Genomic DNA, 214 nt, shown 5'->3' on the forward strand with positions numbered 1-214 from the left:
GGGGAATGCCAACTTTCAGAATGCCCACAAGTGCAATACCCAAGCATTTTTTAAAAATACATGTTTGTCATACATTCTTTAGTTATGAAGTTTCTCCCATAAATTCACATTCATACTTTTTGTTTTGTTAAGTGAGGGCAATGTTGGTAAAGTAACCATAAAAATTACATTCAAAATGAGATATTATTGTTCAAAAAGGGGTCTGACGTACTTT

The sequence above is a fragment of the Penaeus monodon genome, chromosome 25, assembly GCF_015228065.2.
Source record: "Penaeus monodon isolate SGIC_2016 chromosome 25, NSTDA_Pmon_1, whole genome shotgun sequence".
NCBI lineage: Eukaryota > Metazoa > Arthropoda > Malacostraca > Decapoda > Penaeidae > Penaeus > Penaeus monodon.